Source organism: Chiloscyllium plagiosum, chromosome 7, assembly GCF_004010195.1.
Source record: "Chiloscyllium plagiosum isolate BGI_BamShark_2017 chromosome 7, ASM401019v2, whole genome shotgun sequence".
Classification (NCBI taxonomy): Eukaryota; Metazoa; Chordata; class Chondrichthyes; order Orectolobiformes; family Hemiscylliidae; genus Chiloscyllium; species Chiloscyllium plagiosum.
In genome coordinates this window covers 53,132,608-53,154,232 of record NC_057716.1, presented here as the reverse complement: position 1 = coordinate 53,154,232, position 21,625 = coordinate 53,132,608, and the positions used below count along the sequence as shown (strand labels likewise).

Here is a 21,625-nt window from a genome sequence, read left to right as displayed (position 1 = left end):
GGAGCACCCTGAGGAAACCCACGCAGACACGGGGAGAACGTGCAAACTCCACACAGTCAGTCGCCTGAGGCGGGAATTGAACCCGGGTATCTGGCGCTGTGAGGCAGCAGTGCTAACCACTGTGCCACCGTGCCACCCACATATAAGATTGTTACTTGTAGGAATTGTATTTTTAAATTTAGAATAAATGAAGAGCATCAAGAAAACTGGCCCACAGTCTGCCTGACAATAAACTTAGGTGCTTTGATTGTTAAAGATCAAAGGAAGGCTTGAATTGTTTTACTGAGAAGAAGATGAAAAATATTGGTGCTTTGAGACAGACACACTCAGTCCTGAGAATACCATGAGTAGCCAGTAAGACACCCAAAGTCACAGTAAATGCTCTTAGTATCAGGCTATAAACAGTTGTGCTATAAATTAGTCATTGACTTCCAAGAGGAAAAGGAGCTGACATCAAAGATAGTTAATTAGCTTTTCTACACAGATCTTGGATTAATTTATTTCATGTTGCCACGGGGAAGGGAGTAGAGGAAATCTTTTTGAGATTAGGCTACAGGTTTCCCTACAAATCCATGAAGATCACTGAAAGACAGCAGCTTTCGTTTGGGTACAATCTTCAGCCATCTGGGGAGCAGAGAACAAGCAGTAGATGCAGCAAGTCCTGCACTGAACCAAATAAACTGCTGACCTGATTATTCACAATGTAGAACCTGGGTAAGAGTTTGCACTCACACTGAGGAAACTGAGTTGAAGAGGCTAAAAATGGATTGAACCTAGCTTGGCTGGAATGAAAAAGTCTCCAGTGACAGCCAGTCTCCAGTCAGTTCTGGAGTCAGAGGTTACTCAGTTGACAAAGTGAAAAAGAAGCAATTGGGAGCAGAGAATCATTTTGAATTGGCACCTGGAGGATCATTAGTTCACTTAAGAAACCATGTAAAATATAAACACAGCAGAAAATTTTAGTCATGTTAAAAGTTAAATGGGAACCTCTTTGGAGTTTAAAAAAAAGTTGCCTACAAAAATAAATTGTGCTTAGTTACCATATAATAATAGTCAAATGTTTTTTGACTAATTTTTAAGGTTAAATTTATGGTGTCGACTATTACATGGATACTACTTTTGCTGTCAAATTCATACTGTATCATTAGCAGAAGCCCAACTGATCACTCAACAAATAAAGAGAGGAAAGAAAATATGGTAATTTTGAAAACCCGGAGCAGAACACTACAGCCACCGGGCTGCAAGACCAGGAGCGGAGTGAAACAACCAGCAGACTGGAAAGCTGGAGCAGGATGTGATGGCTGGCACACTGACTCATAAACATTGATCTGTTATCTGTGAAGAATTGGCGTCGACTTTTACACCAGATGTATGGTAAATTCCAGATTAATTGGCCAAAAATAGGGGGTTGACTTTTACATGAGATCGACTATTAGTTGAGTTTTTGTGGTAATAGTGTTTTGTTAGGCATTTATCTCAGCAAGAGTATTAAAATATCCTTCATTCAGCTATTAACTGGACGTTTGACTTTCTGTCAGTAGAGAGTGTAACAGGACGAAAGATGAATATTAACCCACCTTGCCAAGCCAAGAATGTACAACATTGCTAGGTTGAATGCTTAGATATCCATTAGAAAAAGCTCAACTCTGGGGAAAATATTGCTTTATTGACAGTTCTGACAAATGCACAACATGTATTTACATAAGATTTGAAGTGTTTGCAGTATTTCTTGTGGATACTGAAAGTGTCTGGATGATTGATACTTTTATTGATTTGTGGAAAATTGCATTATTTTTAAAGGTACATTGTGAACCATAGTTTGCACAGAAGTTAAGAAAGTTGGAAGTAACTAAATAGTGACTACTTTTATTAAAGCATTTTTATACATCCAATTGACACTACAGTGTTCATTGCTGCTATACAGTATACAGGGGGTGAATGGGCATTGAAGCGCCATAACTTTTATGGGTGAGCATAAGGGTCTATCAGGGAGGTGGATGGCAGTCATAGTTTGACATTGGGAGGAAGACCATTTCAATTCATCTTTCAAACATTTCCCTTATGCAGACTATTGTTCACAATATGTAGATAGGAAGAAAGGAGAGTCGGTACTATCTGGTTTGGGGGACTGCCTCCAATAGGCAAAGAACATGCTCCAAAGACAGTATACCTCTTCCTGGCTGAACTTGTAAACACGTTTTTAATAGGGTGCTATAAAGATTATGCTGTTTTATTTTTTTGTGTTTTTTAAAGAGACTGAAATTAGAAAGGAAATGTTTTAACCAGCGATTGCAAGGATTGCTGCATGGGTTGAAAGCAAACAATTTAGTTTGCATTGTGAACATAGTTTGTACAGCTGCTCACTCAAATTTGTGGTTGCAGACAAACTGAAGCCAAAGAATTTTGTACAAATGGAGCTTTTGTTGGCAACAAGTTATGATTGTTTATGGACTAGTGACCAGTGATTAGTGACAAAGGTCTTCTGGCTGTCAGCAATGACGTGAATTGTTATCAGGTAGCTGAACAGCCTCAGGCTGTGAACAAGATACACGGAAGCTGTTCAGATGAGCACCAGCCCAGGACTCTCTTTCTCTGTTCCTTGCAAAAAAGCCACTTTAAGCCTGAAGAAAACTAGTTTATCTTTCCTTTAGCACTTGCTGTAAGCTGTGACATTTCGTCAAAAGTCAGAGAACTTTAATAAAAGGACCAGCCACCCAGTGCCTCTTGTGAATCAGTGCAAACATCTGCAGAAAAGAAGGCAGAGAATCAACGTTCTGATCAGTACAAGAACCAACTCACAAGGTCCTGTGAACAAAGACTGAAGGTATAGTCCCAGAGGACTATAAGGCTACTTTCTCATTAAAAGGACACAACTGGTGGTGGTTTAACAAAAGAGTGACCACACATCAGGCAAGGTCGATTAAGTAGGGCCTTTCATGGTAACTTCAGCTAGTACAGTCAATACATTCAACAAAACCCATTCTGTTGGTCTTACCCAGCACTGCAAACAAGCCATCCAGACAACTGAGCTAACTGACCAGTTGAACCAGCTTTTAGCAAGTTCAATTGACCCAGAGTTATTTATTTATTTACTTGTGGTGGGTAAGCTGCCTGCATCACATCTGTAAAATGGAAGCCGCAGGTAGGTAAGAAGGTGGCATACTGGACACCCAAGGCATTTTACATACTATAACCCCCATCCATCCCTGCCAATAAAACACCTACCACGGATGTGTAATATCCACCCCATAGTTTTATTAAGTATTAAGTCATCAAAGGTAAAAGTGAGGGCACAGTTTTGTGAATGAATAGCTGCACAATTGTTGTGACAAATGGAATACCAAAGGACAAAGGTTTGGTTGTTTAAGAATGCAGTTATAAGTAAATTGAGGGGTTTTGTTTGTTCATGGGGTGAGGGCATCACTGGCTAGGTTTGCTCGGCGAGCATTTATTACCCATCCCTAATTGCCCAAAGGGCAGTTAAAAATCTGTCAAAAATCATTGCTGTGGGTCTGGAGTCACATGCAGGCCAGGCAAGGTAAGGATGACAGTTTCCTTCCTTAAAAGACATGAGTGAACCAGATGGGATTTTTTTCTGACAATCAGCAATAGATTTATGGTCACCATTAGACTCCAAATTTGTATTGAACTCAAATTCCACCACCTGCTGTGGCAGGATTCGAATCCAGATCCCCAAAATATTACCTGGGTTGCTTGATTTACAGTGCACTGATAATACCATGAGGTCATTACCTCCACAACACTGTATCACAATATATTTACAAGTTGAGCTTTGGGTCAATAGTGACACGATCAAGAGTGCATTGCTGGGAAAGCACAGCAGGTCAGGCAGCATCTGAGGAGCAGGAGAGTCGACATTTCGGGCATAAGCCCTTCATCAGGAATGAGGCTTATGGGCCGGGGCTGAGAGATAAATGGGGGAGGGGGTGGTGGGGATGGGGGGAAGGTAGCTGAGAAAGCGATAGGTGGATGGAGGTGAGGGAGAAGGTGATAGGTCAGAGGGTGGAGTAATGGACAGGTCCGGAGGGTGGTGTCATGTTGGAGACTTGGGACTGGGATAATGTGGGAGCCTCCAACTCTGCAGTCCTCACTTTTGCCAAGTTAATAGTGACACCCATAAGATTACAGATGCTGAAAGTGTTGAAGCCATAGAGAAATTTAAAACGAAGGATGAGAATTTTTACATCAAATTATTGTTTGACCAGGATCTGATGAACATTAGCAAGCACAAGAGGATAGGGGATGAGGATGTTGATGGTAGGGATCAACTAAGTCTTTTCTCAAGACCAATGTTGTTGATCAGCAATTATGTAAACAAACATCTTTGTAACTATAATATATAAAGTTGAGGATCTTACCTAAATCATAAACAATATGCCTGCCCTCTTCTGCTTTGAATGCTGATATTTACCCTGAAGTAACTGGTGATTCTCCAAAATTGTAGCAGGGAGAAAGTTCAAGACTTTTGTTACTCCAAAGCAGCAGTTTGGATCAATGTATCTACCTGGTGCAGAAAATACAGCGAGTAAAGTTCCAAAAGCATTTTTCAGCAGCAAATTAAATCCAAAATACATGATTACAAAAATAAATGCCTGTTTCCCAAACAAAATACAAAATACATCGAGAAATTTGTAGAACAAATCATGTTTGTACTGTTTGATTATCTAACTTCCTATTATAAAAATTACAGGAAGCGTGTTTTGGTAACAGTCTTTAGTATTGCCCTTGCGATTCAATCTTTAAATCTTATCATGTGAGCAGTGAAAACATGATGGAATGTTCTCAACTTGTGAAGTACATTTAGCCATTAATCAGGTGACTAAAAGCTTAAGATTAGTTTGAAGCCTGACAATGTCTGAAGATAGAGCAGGGATTTAATTGTGGATTTCATTGAAGACTCAGTTTAACTATGTAAATGACTGCATTTAGTTATGGGTGGCATACTTCCCTATCATTGTTTACGACCCCAAATAACTATTTTACTATGAGATTATATCACACTGGGATTGAATTATCGGACCACATGTTTCTCACCAATTGTTCAAAGTGTTTGCTTTTTTATCATATTTTCTCAGTAATTTAGTGAAGTACACTTCTGCAAGAAAATAAGAAAATTAAAATATTTTTTGAATGGTAAATGGAAACATTTGCGTTCAAAGAGATCTGTGTTCCTTGTTCATGTGTCACAGAGAGTTAACATGCAGGTAGAGCAAATAATTAGGAAGGTGAATGCTTTGTTAGCTTTTTCCACAAATAACTTCTAGTATTAGACTAGCGTTACTACAGTTAGACACAACATTAGTGCGGCCAAGGAGTGAGTGGTCTGTGCAGTTCATTAGACTAATTCTTGAGTATTGTCCTGTACAGGGAGATTGATTAAGTTAGGTCTTTTCTTCAAATGATGTGTGCCATAAACTGCAAACAATGGCATTTACTCATTCGACACCAGGTTATAGTCCAACAGATTTATTTAAAAATACAAACTTTTGGAGCCTCGCTCCTTCTGAAGAAGGAGCATCTGAAGAAGGTGTGAGACTCGGAAAGCTTGTGTTTCCAAATAAACCTGTTTAGACCATAAGTTTGTGTGATTTTTGACTTTGTTCACCCCAGTACAACACTGACAACTCCACATCAAAGGCACATATGGCAAAGGTAGAGGTCATATGACTACAGCAAGCCAGCCATTGCACGAAATATAATTGCATTTTTCAAACATTCTCTTCCTCATAAAAAGAGAAAATTTCATGTGCTATCATTTTCAGTTACAAGTTACCCAAAATATAGGGTCAACAATGAAAATGATCATTCGTTAACAAAACTTCATGATAGTTCAAGTCAATTTCACTTCGATCAGTTGATACACATACACAGAGTTTAAATCATGTGAGTCTCCTCATGGTCATGTGTGTGTATGGGTGTGTTGTCATTGGTTGGTCACCTGGTATCAGCTCATTCCTAGGGTGATTAATTTGCAATTCTGGAAACTGCCGTTCCCATGGCAAATGCTGTTGTCATTGTAATTTGTTGCTGATCTATTTCTGTTGCTGGATGACCATGATCCTCTGGGTTTGGTCATTCTGTACTCTGTGCTGGCGATGAAATCACATCCTAATGATCAACTGGCTGCAGTGAAGGCAGCTGGATGTCTGCAGTCATAGAGTCATAGAGATGTACAGCATGAAAACAGACTCTTTAGTCCAACTCGTTCGTGCCAACCAGATATCCTAAATTAATCGTGTCCCATTTGCCAGCATCTGGCCCATATCCCTTAAACTTTTCTTATCCATCTACCCATCCAGATGCCCTTTAAATGGTATAACTGTACCAGCCTCCACCACTTCCTCTGGCAACTCATTCCAAAAATGAATCACCCTTTGTATAAAGAAGTTGCCCCTTAGGTCCCTTTTATATCTTTCTCCTCTCACCCTAAATCTATGCCCTCTAGTTCTGGACTTACCCACCCCGGGAAAAAGACCTTGTCTATTTATCCTATCCATGCCCCTCATGATTTTATAAGTCTCTCTAAGGTCACCCCTCAGCCTCCAATGATCCAGGGGAAACAGCCCGAGCCTATTCAGCCTGTCCCTATAGCTCAAACTCCAATCTTGGCATTATCCTTGTAAATCTTTTCTGAACCCTTTCAAGTTTCACAACATCCCAGTCATGATGATATATCTCATCGTTCATATTCACTATACACAGTCAAAGTGACAACTGCTCAACACAAGTTCTAACTTCCACATGGTCTGAATTGTTGAGCATGTTGAATGTTTGTGCATTGACTGGTTCTCCACTGTTCAGCTGTGGCAATGGCTCATCAGTTTCATCAAGGTAAAATATGGCTTTATGTCTAAAATCAAAATACTGCGGATGCTGGAAATCTGAAACAAACATAAAAAATGCTGCAGAATCTGAGCAGGTCTGGCAGCTTCTGTGGAGACAGTAAATGAGTTAGTATTTTAGTTTGATATCAATCGAAGACCAACTCAGTTTCTTCAGTGTTCTCTGTGTTTGTTTCTGTCATTGCATCTTGACTTTGTCACACATGCCTGCTAATATTTGTGGCTTCAGCAGTCTTTTCACTTTCAGAAGAATAGTTTGGATGTGGCATGGCATTCATCTTTGGACTGGACTATTTTCCAAGCCTTTCAGGACACATATTTCTCCATTCAAAGACTGGGTTTTACAAGTCTGTCCTGGATTAGTTTAATTGCTTTATAATCCCTTCACTGTTGCCTCAGCCTTTCTGTTTGATTAGGGATGGTGTGGAGATGATGTATAATATTGAATTTCCAAACCCTTTATGAAGTACCTGAATTCTTCATTCACAAATTGTGGGCCATTGTTACTCATCACAATATCTGGAATGCTGTAACAAGAGAAGTGTGATTTCAGGCATTCGGCAATCTCACTGATAGTCTTTGACATCAGATGGTCTAACTCCAGGTAGCCACAATACTATAGTTCTGAGACACAGATACCTGTGATGGCAAAGAAGTCTATTACAAGCTTCATCCACGGTCTGACTGGGATGTCATATGTCGTTAGTAGCTCTTCAGCTTACTTAGTTGGTATTTATTACTGTATGGTTGATCTAGTCCTTCATCCCATTGTCAGTATCAGCTTCCTTAAACTAGACTTAACTCCTTGATGACATGTATGCTTCAATTACTTCAACAGCTCTTTCTTATCTTGCTCGGGATAATGTCTCTATGTCCTTTACACTAGGTGACAATTGTGCTATCTGCACCACCTGGACAACTGCATTTTATTGGATAGTTTGCTTGATTTGCACAAGATGTTTGTCTTTCAGAATAATGTCTATGATATGTTGATGTCTTCCGGAGATTATTTACCTTTTACTTGTTGGATTGAAGATTTCACGGTATCTTAGCATCCTTAACTTCATTCGTACGGAATATTGCTCTCAACAGCATGCTGATAATGTATGACTGTTCCCTTTGCTTGGATTTCACACCCAGATGATATCTTTGCAGCTATAGGAACAAGCTTGTAGATGTTTTTGAACAGATAGAAGCAGTTTGAGGAGCATGCTTTGAAGTGGGTTGCGGTGAGACTCCATTTTGACTTTGTCCCTCTTTAACCAGGCACTGTTTTGCAGCTAAGGACAATAGTTGGGTCCTTTTCTCAACACAGGTGTACAATCATTCAGTTTGCTTGATGTAACTGCACTTACTGCACAAGAGTTTCTCCAAGCCCCGCCTCACCGACATTATATTGCACAGTGACTTCATCATTGAATCTGTACTAGCATTGTCATGACTAATTGTTTGATCTGTGGAAAAGTTGCTTCTTGTACCACTGCACATACTTAGCAGTGAGTTTTCAGAGTTTACACCCAGATGATAAACTAAGTAAGAACTTTTCTAAATATCACATTGATTGATTGATTTATTGTCATGTGTACCTAAGTACATTGAAAAGTTTTGTTTACAAGCAATAGAGGCAAATCATAGTAAGCAAAGACATATAGATCATAGAGTGAAATAAAACTAGAAAGAGGCAAACCAGTTACATTGCACAGGACATGCATTAGACAAGATCAATATTAGCAAGATCAGCATTATTTGAAGTTAGGCAGTCCATTCATCAGTCTAATTATGGGAGGGAAGAAATTCTTCTTGAACCTGCTGGTGCATATGTTCAGGCTTCTGTAAATCCTGCTGGATGGAAGAGGTAGTAGGAGAGCATTACAGAGGTGCGATGGGTCTTTGATAACATTGGCAGCCTTTCCATGGCATCGGGCCATGTAAGTGAAGTCCACGGATGGGAGGTACATTTCCATGATGGTCTGGGCTGTGCACACAATCTCTTTTTTTATCTTATGGTCCTGGACTGTTGCCATACCAGGCCATTATGCTTTCTATGGTGCATCTGTAAAAGTGGACAAGCCACATTTCCGACCCGCCTCAGGAAGAAGAGGCATTGTGGTACCTTCTTGACCATCACATTTACGTAGGAAGTCCAGGACAGGTTGTCAGTTATCGTCACGCTCTCCACCCTCTCAATATAGATGGGGACGTGTTCTCCTCCTTTCTTTCTGAAGTCAATGACCAGCTCTTTAGTTTTGCTGACATTGAGATACAGATTGTTATCATTGCACCACGGCACCAAGCCCTCGATCTCCTTTCTGCATTCTGACTCATCGTTGTTTGATACCCATCCTACCACGGTGGTGTTGTCGGCAAACTTGTAGACAGCATTTGTTTGAAATCTGGCAACACAGTCATGAGGGAATACAATAGGGGGCTGAGGACACATCTTTGGGGGGGGGCTCCAGTGTTGAGTGCGATCATGGAGGAAGTGCTGTTATCCATTTTCACTGGTTGCAGTCTTTGAGTCAGGAAGCTGAGGATCCAGTTGCAGAGGGTGGAGCTGAGACCTCGGTCTCAGAGTTTTGAAATCAGTCTGGAGGTGGAATGGTATTGAAGGCAGAGCTATTGTTGATGTGCAGGAGCTTGATGTAGGTGTCACTGTTTTTCAGATGTTCCAGGGATGAGTGCAGAGCTAAGGAAATTACTTCTGCTGTGAACCTGAAACATCAGTAGGCAAACTGCAGGTGATCGAGGCAAGCTAGGAGACCATAGTTGATGTAGGCCATGACCAGCCTCTCGAAGCACTTCATGACTATGGAGGTCAAAGTCACTGGGGGGTAGTCATTAAGGCACGTTGAATGTGCTTTCTTAGGTACAGGGATGATGGTGGCCCTCTTGAAGCAGATGGGGGCTTTGGCTTGTAGGAAAGAGAGGTTGAAGATGTCAGTGAATACATATCCAACAACTAATTGCCTTGCTTTCACTTTTGTCAGTTGCTGCATTATCTGCTATTGTTTTCACCTTGTCAGGACAAAGGTGAGGTCTTTTTGCTATCAGTATATGACCTACATACTTGACTTCAGAATTTTTCAATTGCCTCATTTTCTTTCTTATCTTCAGGCTCATCTATTAGCTTTCTCTAGTAAATGCACTCAATTCTGAGTGAGGTCTGCGATGGTTTCTTTTGTTGTGTCCCTGTATCCATCGGCTAGTTTCACTTTCACGCTGTCTACATTGAGACTGTTCTGGAATCATAGAAATAGGCATGTGCCACAATCTGTAACTGCTAAATGTAATCTAGAACATCGCTAAAAGAACTGCTTTCATCCATCTTTATTGCCAGTGACCATCAACTGGATCAATAAAAGGAAAAAGTATTTACATTGATGAGTCATGGTAAAATTTATTTAATAGTTGGCATAAAGTAGTAATATCTCTTCAAAGCTTCATTAAAATATTTTCGTTTGCGTTTCTAAAGAAGTATTGAAGAGTAGTCATAACAGACTCGAATCACTAACTCTGCTTCTCTTTCCATAGATGCTGCCAGAACTGCAGAGTTCCTCAAGTATTCTCTGTGCTTTTTCCCCTTAGTGTTCTAGTTTTATTTCATCACTAACCTGATCTAATCTAACCTGAAGGATTTGTCAGTTTCTTGGCTACTCCTTTCTTTTCCAGCTCTTCCATCTTGTCTTTCTGGCTGGATTTGAGGTAGATGAAACCCTCCTTGGCTGTATTGGTCTCACATTCTTATCCAATTCAAGATAATATTCAGCAGAAAGGCATCCAAGACCTGCAAATGCTCCTTATTTAAAAAAAAAACTCTTTCTACACTTTTAAAAGCAAGCTACCAGCAATTATTCCAAGTGCATTAATAAATGAGAAAGGAATAATTGATAATGTTGTTGTGGGAGACCTCTTGGGGATGAGGGACCATAATATGATAGAATTCTCATTAAGATGGTATTTGATTCTGAGACGAGGTTCCTGGATCTTAATAAAGGTAACTACAATAGTCAGAGGCATGAGTTAGCTATGACGGATTGGGAAGTGCTACTGAAAGGAATAACAGTGGATAGATAATTGCAAACATTTAAAGAGTGAATTACAAAAACTGTTTATTTCTGTCTGACATAAGAGTACAAAGAGAACTGAGGCTAATCCATGGCTTACAAGGGAAGCTATTGACTGTATTGGATGCAAAAATGAGGCATACAAATTGGCAAGAAAATGCAATAGATCTGAGGATTACGAACAGTTTAGAAGTCAGCAAAGGATGATTAAGGGATTGATTAAGACGGGGAAAATAAATTATAAACTTATGTTTAACATAAGAACTGACCATAAAAACTTCTATCAGTATGTGAAGAGAAAAAGTTTGGTGAAAAATAATTTAAGTCCGTTACAGTTAGAAAAAGAGGAATTTGTAATGGGGTAAAAATGGCTGATGAACTAAATTCACACTTTGCTTCTGTATTGCAAAGAAGGACATGAATAACATACCAGAAATGATGGGGAATGCAGGATTTAGTGAGAGGAATGAACTGAATAAATTTGTATAAGTAAAGAGAATGTATTGGAGATATTGATGGAATTGAAGGCTGATAAATCCCCAGTCCCAGAGTACTTAAGGGAGGGGCCCTAGAAATACTGGAGGCATTGCTGGTCATCTTCCAAAATTCTTTAGACTCGACAGATTGGAAGGGAGCTAATGTAACCCATTATTTAAAATTGGAGGGAGAGAGAAAACAGGGAATTACAGACATTATTTCAGTAATGACGATTATGCTAGAGTCCATTAACAAGGATTTCATAGCACAGCATTAGAAACCAGTAATAGAATCAGATATAGTCAGCATGGATTTACAAAAGGGAAATCATGCTTGACAAATCTCCTGGAATTCTGTGAGGATGTACCTATTGGAGTTGATCAGGGAGAGCAGGTGGATGTGATTTATTTGGTCTTTCAGACTTTTGACGAAGCCCCACCTTAATGTGTAAAAGTAAAGTGCACAGGATTAGGGATGATGTACTGAGATGGATATAAAATTGCTTAACTGACAAGAAAAAAAAAGTATGAATAAATGGGTTGTTTTCCGAATGGCTAGCAGTGGCCAGTGGAGTACCTCAGGGATTGGTACTAGGAATCCAGCTCCTCACAATAAATGTTAATGATTTAGATGAGGGAATGGAATATAATATCGCAAAATTTGCAAATGACACAAAATCGGGTGCAAGAATGAACAATGGGGAGGGTGCAGAAATGTTATAGTGTGATTTGAACAGGCAGAGGGAGCAGCCAAATGCATGGCAGATGCAGTATAATGTGGATTATTGCAAAGTTATCAAGTTTAGTAGAAAAAATAGGAGGGCAGATTATTATTTGAATACCGTAAATTGAGAGAGTGGAATGGTTAATGAGATCTGGGTGTCCTCATGCACCAGTCACTGAATGTAAGTGCACTGGTGTAGTAAAGAAGACAAAGTGTATGTTGCCCTTCATAGTAAAAGGATTTGCGTACAGGAACAAGAATGTCTTGCTGCAATTTTGTAGGGCATTGCTGAGGTCACACCTGGGATATTGTGTACAGTTTAGATCTCCTCATCTTAGTAAAGATGTTCTTTCTATCGAGGGAACGTAGCAAAAGTTTACAAAATTGATTCCGGGGATGGCAGGACTGACGAATGTGGAGCGATTAGGTTAGAATTGTATTCACAGGAGTTTAGAAGAATGAAGGAGATCTCATAAAAATCTATAAAATTCTAACAGGACCAGACAGATTAGATACAGGACAAGTGGTCCTGCTAGTGGGGGAAGTCCAGAATCAGGGATTGTGTTTAAGGATAAGGGGTTAGCCTTTTAGCACTGAGATGAAGAGGAATTTCTTCATACAGTGAAGAGCGTGAATTCACTTCCAGAAAAAGTGGTTGAGGACAAAACAGTATGCATTTTCAAGAAGAAGGCGGATGTAGCTCTTGTGGCTAAAGGGATCAAGGGAAATGGGAGAGGTGGGATTAGGATATTGAGCTTGATGACCAGCCATAATCATACTGAATGATGGAACAGGCTTAGAAGTCAAATGGCTTATGCCTGCTCCTATTTTTGTTTCTAAGTAAGTGCTGTTTACTCTGTTATTTGTGGAGTGGGGGAGGTTTAATTGCAGATAGACTAGCACCAGGAAATGTGCATAAAAAGAGATTTTGTTGGCAAAAAGTAACTGATTGATCTGTGAAGTGGTGACTAGTTATCAATAGAAGAGGCCTCCTGCCTGCCAGCTATGTGCTTGGTTCTCAGGCAGCTGCACAGCTTGTGGGTGTGAAGGTTTGATCTGAAGCCATCTGACCTCTGAAAAAAAGGATTCAACCCATTTTTGAATACCTTACATGTGGAATGGTCTGGTGTTGTTCTGATTCAATGAAATTCTGTGTCCAATATAAGAGTTTAAGCAAAATGAAAATGTTTGTAAAATACGTTTTTACAATTTCATAATTAAATGTCTTCATTGATACTTTTTGTGCATCTTTTAATGCTTTCTGCAAAGCTGCTATTTCAAGTGTGTTCAAGAACCTGAATTGTATTTCATTTCTTTGTCTATTGCTAGGAGTTTGTGAACTAAATGTGGATTGCGCACTGTGTGTATGCAACACATCTATTTTCCCAGGTGTATCAGATGACATCGTTTTCTCAGATTCTGATAGTTTCTTTTCAGAGATGCATGGGGCTCTCCACAATTAATATTTATATATCAACAAACACCAATTAAACTGATTACCCAGTTATTATCACATTGGGATTTGTGGAATCCCGACTACAATTCAAAGATACTTAGTTGGCTGTAAACTCCTTCTTCAGAACTGTGAGATGTGATATATAAATATACGTTTTTTTTCTTTATTCTCAAACACTACGGGACAAATTTCAATATCCTTATTCAGATGAAGTTTTGTGTTGAGAAGTCATTTAAGTAGTGAATCAAAAGTAACTCTGAATTACAGTATATGCCTAAATGTATCTTTGTGTTGTCTTTCAAGAAAGGAGCAAAGAAGTTGACTCTGGTGTGATTCCCAAATATGTGCAAACCATGCTTCTTTCCTCCTTTAAGTCAATTCTTAAAACATTGGGAATTTAATACTCTTCTCCCCTAGCGTGGCCTAATGTGACTCAATGTCCAGCTACCTTTGCTAATTCCCCTATAAAGGGTAGAAATTGCTAGATCAACCTCAGCAAGTGGGGCAGCATCTGTGGTCAGAAACAGAGTTAACATTTAAGTATGGTAACCTTTCTTCAGAACTCTTCAAGGTTACGTGATTTAAAGCACTAACTCCACAGATGCTGCCAGACCTGTTGAGTTTCTCCAGAAATTTCTCTTTTTATTTCAGATTTTCAGCATTCACATTCTTTTTTTTATTCTTCTGTGAAAAGCCTTTGGTGCTTTCACTGTGTTAAAGGTACTAAATACATATGTGATATTGATATTAATATTGTTGTTCTGTCTCTTACTGAATGGAAACAATGTTAATGGCCAATTTTGATTTCTTTCAACCAGCTGCTTGTGCATTCTCAGCAGTTCATTGATCAGATGGAGTGAGAAGTGTAATGCTGGTGAAATAAAGAGGAGGGCAGAGGAGAAGAAATCTTGAAACAAGCCACGTAGAGCTACCCACTAGAGAATGCATGGCTGATCTTTTTCTTAAGATGAAAAGGAAGATTCATTATTTTATAAAGATTTTTGGCAAGATCTTCATCCTTACTATTCCATTACAGTTACAGTTACAGTTACAGAGGATAGTGAGTAGTACAAGTAATGGCCATAAGTACTTCAAAATTACAGTGGGACTTAGTAACTTCATAGCATCCCAAATTGCATGAGATGTTGAAGTTCTCACCCCTTTGTGGTGAGAGCCAGCACTAGGTAATTCAAGGTCATGTCCAAATTGACGGTAGCTTGATCATCCTGCAAAGGCAACAAACTCAAAGGTAACTGCTGTACTATCAACATTGCCCTACCTACTCTTCACAAACAACCTACAGAGACTGATCCATATCAGTCTTCATGGAGGAAGATACAGAAAATCTCCAATGAAGACAAAGCAACCAAGAAGCTAAGGCATTGAAAAAGATCAGTATTAGTAAGTAATAGCTTGAATAGCTTCAGAGTGGTGATTGAGATGGCTAGAGAAATAATGGATGCATTGGTGATGATCTTTTAAAGCTCTACTGATTCTAGAAAGATTCCTGCTGACTGAAAATGTAAATATAACCCACTATTCCAAGATGGCGTTGGCATAGGATGCTTCAAACGGAGCCTGTCCACTCTGTCCATTTCTTTTTTTATTGCTGTCTTTGCGTTTCTTTTCTTCACTGCAGGGCTCCTGTTGATCCAATGAGGCATCCCCACTGGCCCATGGCGGTGTCTTGACTCAGTCTCTCGCTGGCACATGGCAGTGTCTCGGCAGCCCATGGTGGTCTCTCGGCCCGGTGAGGCGGTGTCTTGGCCTGGTCTCTTGGCTTAGCATGGCAGTATCTCAGCCCAATCTCTTGGTGGCCCATGGTAATCACTCGGTCAGGAATGGCAGTGTCTTGGCCTGGTTTCATTGCCCGGTGTGGTTATTTCGTGACGGATGCGTTGGTCTTGCCTGAGCATGTTCTGGAGATACCAGGAGGAGAACAGGAAGATGGCAGGTTTAGCAGCAGCAGCAATAGCATTGCGGCCCAAAGTGGGCAGAGACAGCAGTGAGGGAGCTCCCCCGGTATCTGCGGCAGTGGCATTGAGAACTGCAGCTGAGGTCTCTCAGAGTCATAGAGTCATAGAGATGTACAGCATGGAAACAGGCCCTTCGGTCCAACCCGTCCATGCCGAACAGATAATCCAACCCAATCTAGTCCCACCTGCCAGCACCCGGCCCATATTCCCTCCAAACCCTTCATATTATATATCCATCCAAATGCCTCTTAAATGTTGCAATTGTACCAGTCTCCACCACATCTTCTGGCAATCATTCCACCCTCTGCATGAAAATGTTGCCTCTTAGGTCTCTTTTATATCTTTCCCCTCTCACCCTAAACCTATGCCCTCTAGTTCTGGACTCCCCCACCCCAGGGAAAAGACTTTGTCTATTTATCCAAACCATGCCCTTCATAATTTTGTAAACCTCTATAAAGTCACCCCTCAGCCTCCGACGTTCCAGGGAAAACAGCCCCAGCCTGTTCAGCCTCTCCCTGTAGCTCAAATCCTCCAACCCTGGCAACATCCTTATAAATCGTTTCTGAACCCTTTCAAGTTTCACAACATCTTTCCAATAGGAAGGAGACCAGAATTGCACACAATATTTCAACAGTGGCCTAACCAATGTCCTGTACAGTTGCAACATGTCCTCCCAACTCCTGTACTCAATACTCTGACCAATAAAGGAAATCATACCAAACACCTTCTTCACTATCCTATCTACCTGTGACTCCACTTTCAAGGAGCTATGAACCTGCACTCCAAGGTCTCTTTTCAAAGACTGTGCTCTTTAACTTTATTCCTTTATTTTTGTAGGTTACATTAAGAAGGATTTTAATGTTAACTATCACCTTATTTCTTTATTTTTGTATTTATTCTACAAAAGTAATGCTTAACATTTTAAACTTTGCTTCTTTTACTACTTTGTACCTCAGTTTTTTGCACCTAAATACCTTTGTATCTAAGATCGCTTCGTGTGTGGCAACATTATACACTTTTCCCCGTACTCCTATACTTCTGTACTTGAGTACACGTGACAATAAAATCTAAATCTACTTTTGAAGTGAGGCAGAGGGAAAGTGGAGAACTACAGACCTATCGGTCTGATGTCAGTAGTAGTAGAGTCTATTATAAAGGATGTGACAACTTCACCTTGAGAAAACAATGGTAAATTGGGCAGTCAACTTGAATTTATGAAAGGGAAGTCAAGTTTGACAAACCTGTGGAGTTATTAATAAGGCCCCACACAGAGGGTTCCTGAACAGAATTAGAGAATAGCATCTGGGGTAATACATCAAAATGGGTTGAGAATTGGATTGCGATCAAAAAGCAGAGAATAGGAATACTTATTCAATCTCAGGATAGCAGGCCAGTGGAATACCATAAGGGATAGTACCAAGATCACTCTATATCAATGATTTAGATCTGGACACCATGTGTAACATTTATAAGTTGTTGATGACCCAAAACTATATGGGAATGTAAGTTTAGGAGTTTTAGAAGGGGACTTGAATGGACAACAACATGGCACAAAAATACAAAGTGAGTATTTGATTTGGGACCACTTTGGTAAATGAAAACAAAAAAATAGAATGGGTCGTATAACCCAATGAGCAGACAGTCTTTGCAGAAGTACTAACTGGAGTCAGGAATTCAGATATGGGGAATCCCTGATGCAGATGAAATAGGAATTCCTGGGAAAATCTGACAGAAAATTCCCTTGCATGTGGACCCCTCCAAAAAAGCACCTAAAGTCAGAAATTTCAGAGGGTTCTGACTCAGTTAAACCTCAAAGATACCCAGGGAAGTTGGAGGATTAAAAACCTAGTCTAACTCCTGGATATCTATGAAACTACTCCCCTTATTCATCACTAAGCCCTTCACCTACACTTCCCCTAACTCCTTACAGTCCCAGATCCTTGACATGACCCAATTCCACTTACTACTCCATCCACACTCAACATGACACATCCTCCCCACCACCCCATGCTTGCCTGACCTCTCTCCTGACCAACCCAAGCAAACCAGCACATGACCAGAGCCAGAACTCCTGCCAATTGGCATGACCCCACCCCAGACCTGTCACTATCTTTTCACTGATCTGATGCCCAGGCCTAATGACCAAATCCCTCACCCTCAGTCTGAGTTACCCCTAATAACCTGACCTCTCTGGACAGGGCACCAACCCTATTCCAAATTGCCAGTCTAATGCCACCCCGAGCCAGACCTCTAATCTGTCAATACCCCTCTAGAAACCTCTAATCTGTCAATACCCCCCCCCCCCCCCATGATTCATCCCTGGCTAAATCCATTCAATCTATCATCCTACTTGGCAAACACCGCATCAAGCTTGCTACCCAAGTCACCCACTTGGCATCATACCCAATTGGCACCCTTATTCCTCCCTCACGTGTGAACTTACCACCACAATTACTTTACATTGTTACCCTTTATTAGGTGCTTCCAGAATAATTGACTATGATGTTGCAGATTTAAATCAAAACTTGTTGCTGCAAAAGATGATGTGATTTTTGAAAGATCTGTTGCACTTCTGGATTCCTGGACAGGTTCATAACAGGAGGGCTGTGGCCTAGAAATTTCCAGGGCAGAAGATATTTAAAAATAAATGGATAATTTTAATCAGATCAGGGTCAGAAATACTTAATTCCTTAATTGGAATATCTGAGCCAATATTTCTCAAATGGTGAGTGTTTGAGAAGTGTTGAGTCCAAAGGAACCTGTGGCTCCTTGTTTATGAGTCACTAACGGTTAGTATGCAGGTGCTGCAAGCCATAGGAGGCTAAATAGTGAGGTGGCTTTCATCAGTAAGGGATTTGATTACAGAAGTAAAGATTGTTACTGCAATTATATGAAGCTCAGACCTGGAGTGTTATGTACTCCATATCCAAGTAAACGAGTGCAATGGAGATTCACCAGATTAATCCCCTGAACAGTGTGATTTATTTATGAAAAGAGATTGAGAAAGTGGGCCTGTATTCTTTCAAAACAATTTGCAAGAACTGTGAATGCTGTAAATCAGAAACAAAAATAGAGATTGCTGTAAAAGCTCAGCAGGATTGGCAGCATCTGTGGAGAGAAATCAGAGTTAATGTGTCAGGTGAGAAAAGGTCACTGGACCTGAAATGTTAACTCTAATTTCTCTCCACAGATGCTGCCAGACCCGCTGAACTTTTCCAGCTATTTCTGTTTTTGTTGCTGTATTCTTTGAAGTTCTAAGAATGAATAGTAATCTCATTGAAACCACCCCCCTATAAAAATTCTGACAGCATGTGAAAGGGTAGATGTAAATAGAATGTTTGCTCTGCCTGGTGAGTCTACTACCAGAGGACATTCCCTCAGAATAAGGGACAGATTATTTTAAAAAAAGAGCTGAGGAACCTCTTCACTCAGACAGTGATTTAGAATTTAATTCCACAAATGGTTCTAGAAGCTCAATCATTGAACATGTTCAAGAAAGAAATCTGTAGATTTCTGGTGACCAATGACATCAGTGAAACAGCAGGAAAGTGGCACTGCAGTCGATGATCAGCCATCATCTAAATGATTGACAGCAGAGACTCAAGGGGCTAAATGCCTACTCCTGTTCCTACGATCCTAAAATGGCCATGAAGCTGTTGGAATCAAGTGCTGCTGAAATGACAAATAGTATAATCTAAGTTCTGCTGGTCTTTAAAATATTCCACTAGAACCTGATGTTAGATGTACAACTGGATAGTACAGAAACAGCCTTATCGTCAATGATGGGGTAAGAAAATCACAGTTGGTATCATCACTATATTGAAGTCAGTCTTATATTCTAGATGATGACACTGGAGCAGGGACTAGATGCAAGTGACAGCAACTACGGATAGAGAATATGGATCAGTGTCAGATCCCTGATGAAAAACTAAAGCTTGAGGTAATCACTGCAGAGGTGCAATAAGGAGAGGTTGCTGTCTAAGATTTTTCAGCCATAGTACACCTCTTGGGCTGTGTGCCTTAAAAAGAATGTACAGTATACAGTATATCAAGAGTATTAAAAATGTTTGAGGTACCTCAGCGTGGAACATAGTGTACAGAGGATATAGAATGTCTATTGCACTGTCTGTAATTTCCAATTTGAAACATTTTGTTCTTGGATTGTACAAGCTGACATACATTGTATTTGGTAAATACTAAGACAGTTACTGTAGTGCAACATGCTATTTTAGGACAAGATAAATCTTTCTGCAAGTTCAGTAATATTCAAGTCAAATGATTTTTAATTGTATTTGTTTATGGATTTTATGACTAAAGTATATTTTTGAAAATAAAAACAATGCTAGACCATTTCTGAGCATGAGAGGAGAAACTGAGGATTTGCTGGAATTGGGTATGGACAGCTGAAGGAGAGTCACCATACAGCATAAGCACTTAAATGATTCAAATGATCATGATGGTTTATGTGTATGGTGATTTACTGATGCTAAATGATGATGGAAAGACATGCTAGCATTTTAGCTACATCATGCCTAATTTAAATACATGCTGCTTTGAAGGGTTAAAGCACACACACACTCCTGCAGATCCATACACTCACACAGACTCTCTCTCATACACAAGCTCTCTCTCATATGCTCACACATACACTCGCACACTCACACGCACCCTCTCAGAGACTTATACCTCTTTACACTCACACACATACACACACTCTCTCACAGACACTCATGCTCCCCCACACACACACACCCTCACATACACACATATAAGTTTGTGGGGTGAAATTGTACTTGCAGAATTACATGTTATTTTGCTCAAAAACTGCATGAATCAATGTAAGATTCTGTAAATCCTTTTTTTAGAAATAGAATCAGTCTGAACATTGGGGCACAGACAGCCTCACACAGGGCACCTCACACCTTCAATGCATTATCTGGGCCAACATGGCACCCACTGTTAAAATTCACTTGAGAATGTAACTTTAAGAAAGTTCTAGGATTTACATGTGAAAGAACTGAAACCAACATGGTCATTCTAAAAGATGAGAGACTTCTCAAACAATCCAGGTCTTTTTCCATATATAATTTCAGAAACATCACACTGTAAACTTTTACTATAAATTATGTGTCCCACAAGCTTATACTCCACAATCACTTGATGAAGGAGAAGTGCTCCAAAAGCTAATGCTTCCAAATAAACCTGTTGGACAATAACTTGGTGTTGTGTGATTTTTAACTTTGTACACCCAATCCAACACCAGCACCTCCAAATCATGCTTTCAAGGGGGCATTGCTTCAGAGCTATTTTAGTGGTTCACTGAGTTAAAGAAATCACTCCAATAGTCATTTTCAATGGGATTGTGTCATAGGTTATTTCTTTTTGAATTGTTGCACTATCTATAGTATCTGACTGCTTAAGAGTCAAGTCATGCTTCTTTGAAATGCATCTCAATTTGCTTTTCAGATGTGACCTCAAAACTATTGAGTAGAGACAAATGTTGTAGAAAGACAATGGAGTATCGAAAGAAAGGAAACCCCAAACATGCACTTTCTTTTGAAGTTGTGATACAGACCAGTTACAGCGATGTGAAGTGGGAATACCAAGAGCTACAGCATATTACTCTGAACAGTGTTTGCCGATCACTTCCTTTCCAGCGTCAATGTCAATCAAGCCACAAAAACTAATCTCATCACCAAAAGGTGTCTTTTTAAAGCAATCTAAAGACGTAGGATTAATTCACTGCTTTCCCATTAAGCCAACTGGATAAAAGAGAAATCACTATGGAGATGTTTTCAGAACTCTGCACCTTATTATAGGTTTCAATTATTTCAACTCCCTTTCAATGTTGAAGGAGCAACACTTCTTTTCACAAATGTAAGCTATTTGATGCTGGTTCCTAAGGATACAAGAACATACGTGGAAGATGCTTTTACTCTCAGTAGGTTTAAATTGTAAATAGAACTAGTCAAGTTTTGCCCACATGAATTGAATACTCCTCTTTGTGTGAGTAGCAAAAGTTTATACAGATTGAATTTAGAACGAGTGCATCTGTCGTAATACTGG

General features: G+C 39.9%; 1 protein-coding gene across 3 annotated transcripts in view; it reads right to left on the bottom strand.

The window, feature by feature from the left end:
- The window catches only part of LOC122551600 (myosin light chain kinase, smooth muscle-like), a 422,603-nt gene that overhangs the window by 346,481 nt on the left and 54,497 nt on the right, over positions 1–21,625 (bottom strand). For all 3 annotated transcript variants that reach the window (XM_043693744.1, XM_043693745.1, XM_043693743.1), the window contains exon 2: positions 4,380–4,525. The gene's annotated coding sequence lies outside the window, so the exon portion shown is untranslated. The remainder of the gene's footprint in view (positions 1–4,379; positions 4,526–21,625) is intronic.